The sequence below is a fragment of the Macaca fascicularis genome, chromosome 1 (genome assembly GCF_037993035.2).
Source record: "Macaca fascicularis isolate 582-1 chromosome 1, T2T-MFA8v1.1".
Taxonomy (NCBI): Eukaryota; Metazoa; Chordata; class Mammalia; order Primates; family Cercopithecidae; genus Macaca; species Macaca fascicularis.
Window position 1 is genome coordinate 22,970,842 of NC_088375.1, and position 11,200 is coordinate 22,982,041.

Below are 11,200 nucleotides of genomic sequence, written 5' to 3' on the forward strand. Positions count from 1 at the left end.
TCATCTATCTGTATCTTTTCTCTCTTGAACAAGAGTAAGGACTTGTCTGCTTCATCATTCTACTCTGGCGCAGGGTGCAATGCCAGGCATATATTTGTTGCTCAGGGTACATGTGTTGAAGGAGTAAACAGACAGCTGATCCAGGGATACTCATCCTTTCCAGAGACTGACCAGGCCACTAGGCTAGCCTTACATCTGACTGAATGTTTCTGTTTCCCCTCCTTTACAGGAGCAAAAGTCAGGCGTTTACCTCTTGGACATTTAGTATCATTCAGTAAATATTTTTCAAATGTCTACTACATGTTAGGCACTGTGCTAGGCACTGGGGGAAAGATGATCATGTGGATGGTACGGCCCAGCATGAAATAACTAGTCACCTTTACGTTTGCCCCTAACCTGCCTTCTGTGGTTAACAACATCCAGAGTCAGTTCATATAGAGCAGTCAGTTGCATCTAAATTTAGCCCTAATCCTGGGACATAAATAGGACAATGCAAATGCAATTATCCAGTGAATTCAGAGAGTGTAGACAGCTACTGTAGGTAATGAAATGTAGGAAATATTTTTTGCAGGCTAGTGGTCAGATTTACCCATATTCAACAACTCTTTGCCATGATTCTTCTTGAATAATGATGCACAAACTTGACCAAGTCCTTGTTCTCTCATTCTTTTAGCATTTTCTTGCTGGCAGGTATGAGAATAAAAGGAGAGAAAGAAGAAACGTGAGAGATTGATGCAAGAAAGAGAATTTAATTTATGGTACACTTGGCCAGTAAAAGGGAGTTAAATGCTAATAAATTTTAGTTGCAATTGAGCCATCTGTTCAGATATTTCAAGCTAAAACTACAACAACTTCCTTTTGGCCACTGACCCAGTGTTTGAAATTATGTGTCCTAGGCTGGGTGAAGTGGCTTATACCTGTAATCCCAGCACTTTGGGAGACTGAGGTGGGTGGATCACCTGAGGTCAGGAGTTCAAGACAAGCCTGACCAACATGGTGAAACCCTGTCTCTACTAAAAATACAAAAATTAGCTAGACGTGGTGGCACATGCTTGTAATCCCAGCTACTTGGGAGGCTGAGGCAGGAGAATTGCTTGAACCCAGAAGGCAGGGGTTACAGTGAGCCGAAATTGTGCTATTGCACTCCAGCCTGGTTAACAAGAGTGAAACTCCGCATCTCAAAAAAAAAAAAAAAAAGAAAGAAAAAGAAACAAATTCTGTGTCCCAAATTGTCTAAATGTGTACAGTCTAACATAATAGCCACTACCTAAATGTGGCTAGTAGTATATGTTGAAAACAGTTTAAGGGATATATTGGGTTTAATAATAAATATTATTAAAATTAATATCCATTTCTTTTTATCTTTTTCACACGACTATTGGAAAATTATAAATTACATAGGTGGCTGACACCATATTCCTGTTGGATACTGTGGATCCAGCCTCAGTTCGCCATCTTCCAGTCAGTTTAGCAGAGTTCTGGTTCCAGTCAGCCCTCTTCTCTATTATCCTGTTCACTTGGCCAAAAACTTCACCATTTAACTGCAGGCCACAGGTCCTCTGCCTGCTTTTGCAAAGCAAGGTAATTAATGTAAGATCACTCAGAGCAAGTTCTTTCCCTCTCCTGATAACATCACGTGGAACTCCTCACCTAAAAGGCAATCTCCAAGCAAATCTCAGGCTGGTTATCAGGCAACATCTGAGGACAAAGGAGAGGTTGTTGATGGACTGTTCCAATTCTTTCAGGAAGGTCAATCCCAATCCATCTGTTCTCCTCTCCTCACCCTCCCGCACCTGAGCAGACTTTCATTCTCCCTGCAAACCTTTTCACAAAGAAGACCCCTCATCTCTGAGTCTCCCCAGCCTCCTGCTCATTAGCAGCTCTGGAATAATGGCAGGCCTGGAGCGGCCTCCTTAGAGAACTCGCTCTGGGGAGCTCCCCTCGCCAGGCTGAATCCGGGCACATGCCTGACATCCCATAGGGCTGGTTCACACCCACTTCTATGTTGTGTTTGTATTTGTGAAAGGAGGACAGGATGTGGCAGGACGTACTCAGTATTCCCTCGTTATTTTTCTGTTATACAAGGGAAAGACACAGATCGTTAACATTTATTATTTACTACAAAGAAAACGAGGCTTAGAAAGATTTAGTAACTTGTCCAAATTTATATTATGTTTAAGGAACAGACCCAGGATTGGAACGCAAAGTGCTAGCTCCACGTTTTATGTAGCTAATAGCTAGAGTAGCACCTACCAGATAGAAGAAAAGGGACTTTTTGAGTTGTGTTTGCTTTTTTGCCATGGTCTCTTTAAAAATTTGTTTATTGATATATAATATTTACACATTTTTATGGGGTATGTGTGGTGTGTTGTAACATGCATAGAATGCGTATGTGTAGGGGAATGAAGAGAGGTTGGGTAATGGGTACAAACACACCCAGTTAGTTAGAAGGAGTAAGTTCCAATGTCCAATGACAGAGTAAGGTGACTACAGTTAACAACAATGTACTGTGTATTTCAAAGTAGCTAGAAGTGTTTGGCACTGCCGTGTTCCCAGTTACTCAGGCTCAAAATGTCGTTAGCTCTCCCCCTCTCTACTTCCCTTGTCTGATCAGTGATCAAGTCCTGTGACTTTTGCTGCTGAATGATTCCTGAAATGAATACCCTTTTATCCCCATTCCCATTCCCATTCCTGTTGCTCTCCACCAGGGCATTGCTTTGCATCCAGAGTGACTATAATATTTGCCACCACATTCCAGGCAGCTACTGATTTTGCACTTCTATTCCTCATACCAATCTGGCTAGCAGGCATCTTTATGCACATTCACTGATAAGGAAACAATTAGAGAGGGAAAGAAAGTGTGGCACTCAGTGGCAGAATTATACCTTAAGTATGCACTCTTCCCATGCTGGTTTCCCATCTCAATATCATGAGAAAAGAAATAACTGAAACCATTTCTAAGTTGTGTTGGTTTATCCGTTGGCCAAGTTCTGATGAAAGGTGAAAATTTTAATCCAAAAAAATGTAATCCAAAGTGGCACAGTGGAGAAGGGGGATTAGGAGTGACTTCGTGGGTTTGAAACCTAGTTGTTGCAAATATTTGACTGCTGGAGGTTGTAGTATCCAGTTGGCTGACATGTTGGAACCTAGACTTGCTGAGATTTATACTTAAGTCTCTGTTATACTACTGACTGTATTTTGTTTTGTATTTGTCTTATATAGATTGTTAGTCTTATATATTTTGTTAAATGTATATTTAATAATATGCCTTATCTCCTTACTAATCTTTAAGCTTTCTGAGGATAGAAGCTGTGTCTTTGTCTTTATCGCATCTCATAGTAGTGCCTACTTCTGGCAGACGCTCAATAAAGATTTGTTGAATTGAATAATTTCTGATGCCCAGTGGGTGAAGTCCAATCTGTTAGGGAGGCCTCTGCCATCCTTCCCAATCAATACAGCCCTAATTTCATAGCCTCATGCCTGTCATTTCTCAACCCCTCCTCCTCATTCCTCCAGTGTTCCAGTCACAGGGGCTGTCTTCCCCATAAACAGTGTGTTTTGCTTATACTCTAATGATTTCCTCTTTCTGGATTGTCCTACTCCACCTTGCATTCCTAGAATTCTCATCTTTCCAGGCCCAGGTTAAATATCACCTCCACCATGATTTTATTCCTAACCCCTTTCCCCTCTGTGCCTCTTTGGGATTCTGCATATACTTTCATTAAAAGCCCAATTCTAACAATTCATTTACAAATATTTTCTCCCCAGCTAGAATGATACTATGTAAGGTAATTTTCAGAACCTAGGGTGACAGGCAAATGTATAGCCTCTAAAATATTATTTTATCATAGGAGAATTAAATAGAGACAAATGAGTGAGGATCAAGATATAGAAAAAAAAGTTTTGATCAGAAATATAATGAAGAAAAGCTTTTTCCCTGTTAAAAAAGGGATTCCTGACTTGATCAGAGGAAGAAGGAGAAACGATGAGAACCTACTCAGGCTTCCTGCTAAGGCTGTCAGAAGACTCAAGAGAAATGATTTCACAGCATGCCCAGGTTTGCAGCAGGACCACAGCAGTTATGCACAAGGACATTGATGGCATTGACTATGGTGAAAGTACCTCAAGGTGATGGCAGAGAGCCAGTAACTGATGAGTCCCTTTCTCTAACTCCACCACCACCTTGGCCTTACCCAAGACCCAAAACTGTAAGTGGCCATGAGGTTGGAGAGGGAAACCCAACCTTGATGAAACTAGACACTAGGTTGCCATATAGAAAATAATTATTTTTTACAAAGCTGTTTCAAAACTAAATTATACTCATAGTGACTGGCGCAGAGATAGTTCTTAAAAAGTTTGTCTTGAATTTTGAGTGGATGAATGAATGAATACAGATCGGCCACACAAGTGCAGAACATTTTATGGTGTGCCTAAAGAGCATTCAGTTGTTGGAATTTTAGAAAACAATACATAACATAAATGCCTTTCCTTCCCAGATTGCAACTAACTGGTAAATACTCAAAGAAATTGACCAAATTTGGATTTTTTTAAAAATCAGCTTTATTGGTATATCTAAGGGATGAAGCTTAAATCTGTAGCCACAGTCAGGATCCCTAATGCAATCCCTTTGAATGGAATTCTCTCTCAGATTGTGTTTCTGCCTCAGTAATCTTCCACATGTATGAACCAAGAACACCCATATGCGGAGTCCAGGTCACAGAAAGACACCAGTTACCCACAGGCCCCACAGGACTGAGCCAGGCATGCTTAGCTTCTTCTCCCCAACCATCCATCAGATACTTCATCCTTTTCCCACGAGGAGAAGCCAGTTAGGTGTGAGGAGAAAGGCCAGGAGTGTTTCTCTAGCAGAACTCATACAGAGTCATGACCTCAGAAGAGTGAAGCTTCCTCTCTAACGTCAATACCCAGCTGGTCATTGGCATGATGTATGACTTGCAACAAATTCAATCCACTTGGCTTCCCAAATACCTTAATCCTCTCCTGATATGATCAAATTGATCCTCTCCTCAGGCGTGTCTGTCGTTCAAGGTGGAATGGGGTAGGTCGGGTGCTATGGTGTCTCTAAGTTCTTGTTCCTACTTCAGAATAGGAGCAAACTTACTTAGAGTAATATTTCAGGCTCCTCGTTTCTGCTTTCTCCCCCAGATTATATCAGACGGTTGGAAGAAGCATTCTTCTTATTATAAGAGATGAAAAGAACATTTGAGTCTCCTTAACTCCCATCTCTCCTGGATCCCAGCACACAACCATTCTCAGACTTTGTTCAAATTATAACACAGAGCCGAAGTTAAGGGAAAATAACTGGCCAGCCAAGGGATTGTGACTTCTAGCCAAACAACCTTGTAAATATGTGTTTGTGTACATACATATGTGTATGCGGGCATATGTGTGCATACAAACACATGTATACATATGTGTATATGAATATCGTGATCTTTAAAGTTGCACTGGTGGCTAGAACTGGGGTCTGTAGGAAACACTGTGTAGAATTGCCTGTTCATTCTCCTTTAGGAGGCTGAGCAATTTAATGAAATTCCTCATTGGATGAGGATACCCAAATAGGGAGACAGAGAAGTTTGTTGAGATGGAGTGGGCAAGGACACAAACCACCTTGATCTCCCTTTCTTTAAGCGATGAGAGGACCCAGCTGTAAGGTCTGTGCTTTTTAGATCATCTGTGTATTCTAAAGTCACAAGACAATCATTCCATCCTTATCTGCCTTGCCTCAGTTAATTCCCTTTACCCAAGAATATATTGTCTGAACTTTTCAGTATTTAACTTAGTAGCGTAAGGAAACAAAATGGGCTTAGAGTTCTTCCAAACTGGGTTGGTCTTTGTGTATCAGTTAAGATTAGGTTTGGTTATGAGTCAAAGAAACACAAATAACTGTAACTTAAAAAAAAAAATAAGTTTATCTCTCATATACAGCTGTTTCTCAGTATCTGTAGGAGACTGGTTCCAGGACTCTCTGAGGTTACCAAAATCCATGTATGCTCGATTCCCTTATATAAAATATTATAGTATTTGCATATAACCTCTGTACATCCTCTTGTATACTTTAAATCATCTCTAAATTACTTATAATACCTAACACAATGTAAATGCTATACAGATAGTTGTTATACTGTATTGTTTAAAGAACAAGGACAAGAAAAAAATCTGTACATGCTCAGTACAGACACATTTTTTTCTAAATATTTTCAATCTGTGATTGTTTTAATCCATGAATGTGGAACCCATGGATAAGACAGGCAGACTGTATATGTAAAACAGAATACAGGACTGGAATGGCAACTTGGCTCCCAGAAGTTCTCAGGAATCCAGGCTTCTTTCTACGTTGTTTCACCACGTGTGGCCTCCATTCACGAGATCAACTCATGGCCTGACACAGTTGCTCCAGCTCCAGCCATCACATCTGCACTCCACCCAGGAAGACAAAAGTGACACGGAAGAGGAAAAGAAGAACACTTGATAGCAGTTTTTTAAGGAAGGTACCTAAAAGGTGCCATATGATACTTTTGCTTCTGCCAGCTAAAAATAGAGGGTCTTATTTTAGAGGAGAATAGATTATGAGGAATGACTAGCAGCCTCAGCTGCACCTTGAAACACATTACCTTTTATCTATATTAGGAAATTACTGGTAACATGCTCCTGTCACCAACACCTTCATCATCAGCTTCACTCACTGACTCAAATTCCACCATTAGTCAACCCACCACTCCAACCAGAATGGTCTCTGTATACTCACTCATAAATATGCCTTGCAACCTTCCATACTTTTACCTACACTGGTCCTATCGTTTGGAATGCCCTCCCTCCCCTTCTCTACCTAAATTCTACTCACCTTTGAAGGCTCAGTTCAAGCCCCACCTTCTTGGAAAAGCCTCCTCTTCCCTTCCTTTGTCCCAATAAGAGCTCTCTTTTCTGAACTCCCATAGTTCACATTATCTACATTAGTCATCTGACTCTTGGCATACATAGACATATGTGTTTAGCTCACATGCATGTCTTTTACCTTCAACTAGATTGTAAGCTCCTTGGAGGCAGGAAAACTATCATGACTTCTTTGCACCTTTCAGAGTACCTAGGCATACACATGTTCCTAAAACTTCTATGTACCTGGCCACTTGGAAGTCAGGGTTGGGGGAATTAGCATAAGACTCATGAGCCAAGAGAAATGAATCAGAAACTCAGCTCTGACCCTAACTAGGTCTGTAACCCTGGGCAAGAAACTTAAGTTCTCTGAGCTTCAGATTTCTCATGTATAAAATACAAGAAGACTTGCGTAACCTAATCCAAACGGCTATGTTAAGGAATACACACACACACACACACACACACACACACCCGCTTGGCATAAGACAAACACCACACAAATAATATGTCTGTAGTTTCTGTTCGAGTTTTTTTGTTTTTGTTTTTTTTTTTTTTTTTTTTTTTTTTACTGTAAGCAATAGAAGCCAACAGCTCTTGCTAACTTGAGCAAAATAGTCTTTATTGTAATAGCAGAGCAGATTGCTCACAGAATCAAAGCGTGTCTGGAGTCCAGACCAGTCTTGGAAACAGATGGGGTGCAGGGCAGCTCTGGGGTCCAGGGGGCAAGAACTGTTTGACCAGATTGTCAGGTGCACTGCCAGAAATGAACTACCTCCACGTTTCCAATGTTGTGCTATTCCATGAGATTCACGTTCTGGGAGAGACTGGTTGGCCAACCTTTGGGTATATGCTCCCACTCCTTGGTTACAGCAGACCAGATCACCTTCATAGTCCCACAAGGACTACCTGCACACAATGGAGGAAGGTCAACTCCCCAAAGGAAATCAGAGTGATGTTATCAAAAGTAGGGTGAATGGATGCTGGGTGGTCAGAAAGCAGTAAATATCCACTACAGGGCTTAATAAACATGTGTTGATTGAGTGACAGTGGCCCATTCCTTTAATTCTGAAGACATTTTGCACTATAAGTAGTACAAGTGATTTCTTTAGACCTTATCAGTGAACACCTTGGAGAGCATCAGTTTATCAGATTCTTTCTACCAATGGCAATTAGAACAAGATCTTACAGAAAAGGGAAACAGAATTACTCCCTGATGGAGGGAGGGCACTGGGAGAGAGAAATGAAATCTCAGCTCTGTCACCACTTGCTCAGAGAAATCTTTTCTGACCTTCCTAGGTCAAGCCTCCCTCCATTCTACTTTCTTATAGCTCTATGTCTTCTCCTTTGTGAATAATACAGTGCAAGTTAAATTTGAGTTTTTAATTAATGGACATTTCTCCCATAAGTTGTAAACTCTATGAGGGCAGGGCCAATGTCTTTCTGCTCACTTCTGTGTTTCCGTTACATATTCCAGAGCCTGGCATATTCTAAATGCTTAGGAAATATTTATTGAATGGATGACACGAGTGAAGAAATGAATAAGTTCTTTTTTTTTTTTTTTTTTTTTTTTTTTGAGACGGAGTCTCACGCTGTTGCCCAGGCTGGAGTGCAGTGGCGCGATCTCGGCTCACTGCAAGCTCCGCCTCCTGGGTTCACGCCATTCTCCTGCCTCAGCCTCCTGAGTAGCTGGGACTACAGGCGCCCGCCACCGCGCCCGGCTAATTTTTTGTATTTTTAGTAGAGACGGGGTTTCACTGTGGTCTCGATCTCCTGACCTTGTGATCCGCCCACCTCGGCCTCCCAAAGTGCTGGGATTACAGGCTTGAGCCACCGCGCCCGGCCAGAAATGAATAAGTTCTAAAAGGGCCAGAAAAATTAGGTCAGCTGCACAAGTATCTGGAGTAGGTCCTTCCAACCACAAATCAGGGGCAGGCTCCATCTTTCCCTTCCCAGGCACATGGAGTGGCAGGAAAGAGGTTAAAAGTAGTGCAGATTAGCCAATGCCCCATCCACTAGGGGCTGGGCCATGCTGCACTTTTCCCCAGAACCCTCCCCGGGAGGGTAGAAGGCCCATAAGATGGTGGCAGCAGTCATCCACAGCTGCTGGGAGAGGAAATAAGTTATTCACACTCTGATCTGGGGCATACCTTCCTTGCTGTGGGCATCTACCCAAGCAGGAGCATTGCTTATGCAGATGCTATGCTCCCCACGTGACTAATCTGCATGTGTCTCCTGGGACAAAATAATAACAAGCCCTTCCATTTGTATGGCACTTCAAAGTTTATAGAGCTCTGTCTTAATTCTTTTTTTTTTTTTTTTTTTTTTTTTTGTATGCAGCAGCCAACTTATAAGACAGGCAAGCGTCATTGTGATTTTATAGATGAAAAAATGAAGGCTCAGCATCTTGTTAAGGTTATACATCTAGGGCTTCAAAGCCAGGTAATCTCCTCATCGTCCATGAGTAGAAGGCATATACTTTTAGCATAAAAAAATCTCAAGGCCTTCTTTTGAGCCCTAACGATAGCTCTCACCTTGTCACTGAACATAATATTGAAACTTGCCAAATAAAGGGATTCAGGGAAATAGTGAAGTTATGATTCAGTTTTAATTCTTGAAGGTACAGTTTTATTCTTGTTAAGTCATATTATTAATAGGTTTCATCTTATTTAAATTGATTTAGATGGAGAAAGAAAAAGAGAGAGTGAAAGAGATAGACAAACTTAGATTTCATTTGCAATTCAGTTAAATTTTATTTTGTCTTTGAGTTTAGAACTGACAAATTAACTCCACTTTCATCCCATTTTTGATTCATTTTAGGTGAACTCAATTTTCTTAAGAGACAGCCTAGCCACAGGTCCTTTGAGGTGTGAAGGCCCAACCTGTGGATCCAGGCTTTCCACTCTGAACCTAGCCCAAAGGCCTTCCCCATCATGCAGGTCATGAAAAGCAGGTGACAGTAGGTGGCTGGGGGAATTTCCTAGGACCTGATTGCTCCTCCTTGGGGGTTAGAGTTCTGAATGTGTCGTCATAATTGGAATTTTATCTGCATGCTTTAAAACAAAACAGCAGACACTTCCCCACAACTCTGGCTCAGGCTCTGGAAGACACGCTGAGATTTGAGGAGGTGATGGTGAGAAGTGATGCCTTCTGAGTTCAGGTGAACCAGGATGTGTTCTTCTTTTTCCTCAAATAGGGTCTGAGACTCCCAGCAGCCTTTCATCAATGACCAAACTCCAAGAGCAGGTCTGGCCCGCGGTGCAGCAGCTAACACTCATCTGGTCCTTACTATACTCCCAGCGCGGGGCTAAGTGCTTCACACATATTATCTCACCTGTGCTCACAAACCCCCCTGAGGTAGAAACAAGTACCATCCCTGAGGAATCAACTCAGCAAAGTGAAGGAACTGCCCAAGACCACATAGCTAGTAAGTCCAGGAGCTGGGAATTCAATCTAGACTCATCCACTTCCAGTGGGAAGGGGAAAAGATGAATGGAGACGACTGATCCCCAGTGAAAGCCTGGAAGCCAGGAGCAGAGTCCTCACTGTGCATGAAAGAGAGGTGTGCTTCTAACCCAAACTCCTTCCCAGGTCTTTTATGTGAGTAAAAATATAAATTTCTATTGTGTTTGAGCTATTATAATATTTGGAGGTTTATTTGTTGCAGCAGGTAGCATTAGTCCAAGTAGTCCATATAGGCACCTAACCCAGCCTTGTAGGCTTGAGAAGGCCACGTATGCTGATTCTGAAGGTCAGGTCGTTGCTCACTAGGCAAATATGAGGGGTAAAGGGCTTGTGCCTGGGCTCTCCCAGGAAGCTGGAGTTAGGAACTAAGGTCTGCCCAGTGGAGGCCAATCTGAGATAAGGCCTCCTCAGTGGGCTCCTCCTGTCAACCTGGCCTTATAATACACATCTATCTCCTTCCAGGCCCTCAGCAAGAGGAAGAGCCAGCTTCTAACATATGGTGAGTGAGCCAGAGGTGGGGGTTGCAAGCTTTGAACAATTGCAAGTGGGGCAGAAAACAGACAAAAAACAGTCCCCCCACCCCGCCCGTGAGTATGTCTCCTGGTCTTACATCCATACTGCTTCCTGACTTCTTCTCTCCATAGTCCTATTTGCCCACCATATATCACATTGAAAATTGTTGATAACTTTGGGAGACTCTGTCAGGGAGCCACTGTCTGCTGCCTGGCTCTCCCATTCTGGCTGGGCATCTGCCTTCAGTCCTGCATGAGAAATCCTTCTCCTGCCCCGTCACTCTGTTCTGATTTCCAAGCAAGTGTTCCCTCATCACATGTCGCAAACT